The 636-nt window shown below is 40.9% G+C and overlaps 1 non-coding gene across 1 annotated transcript; it reads left to right on the top strand.

Moving 5' to 3' along the window:
* The first annotated feature begins 442 nt into the window (after positions 1 to 442).
* Positions 443 to 550, top strand: LOC127743536 (small nucleolar RNA R71). Its single transcript, XR_008004924.1, has one exon. It is a non-coding gene; the product is annotated as a small nucleolar RNA R71 (small nucleolar RNA).
* Positions 551 to 636: the final 86 nt, after the last annotated feature.

Here is a 636-nt window from a genome sequence, read left to right as displayed (position 1 = left end):
AGAGATTTGGATGATTTCTCCATGAAGGATTATAGGTGTTTCCATAGGGTTCTCCCATGTAATTCACCTCTTCCATTGAAGGGTTCTCATGATCATAAGCTTCTTCGTCAGATGAAGCGTCCTTAGTACTGCCTGGTGCAGCTTGCATTCCAGACAGGCTTTGAGAGATCATATTGACTTGCTGAGTCAATATTTTGTTCTAAGCCAATATGGCATTCAGAGTATCAATCTCAAGAACTCCTTTCTTCTGATTCGTCCCATTGTTCACAGGATTCCTTTCAGAAGTGTACATGAATTGGTTATTTGCAACCATTTGAATGAGTTCTTGAGCTTCTATAGGCGTCTTCTTCAGATGAAGAGATCCTCCAGCAGAGCTGTCCAGTGACATCTTGGACAGTTCAGACAGACCATCATAGAATATACCTATGATGCTCCATTTAGAAAGCATGTCAGAAGGACACTTTCTGATCAATTGTTTGTATCTTTCCCAAGCTTCATAGAGGGATTCACCTTCCTTCTGTCTGAAGGTTTGGACTTCCACTCTAAGCTTACTCAATTTTTGAGGTGGAAAGAACTTTGCCAAAAAGGCATTGACTAACTTTTCCCAAGAGTTCAGGCTTTCTTTAGGTTGTGAGT

This window comes from Arachis duranensis, chromosome 10, assembly GCF_000817695.3.
Source record: "Arachis duranensis cultivar V14167 chromosome 10, aradu.V14167.gnm2.J7QH, whole genome shotgun sequence".
Taxonomy (NCBI): domain Eukaryota; kingdom Viridiplantae; phylum Streptophyta; class Magnoliopsida; order Fabales; family Fabaceae; genus Arachis; species Arachis duranensis.
Note: the sequence above shows the minus strand (reverse complement) of the source record. Positions and strands in the feature narration are given on the sequence as shown.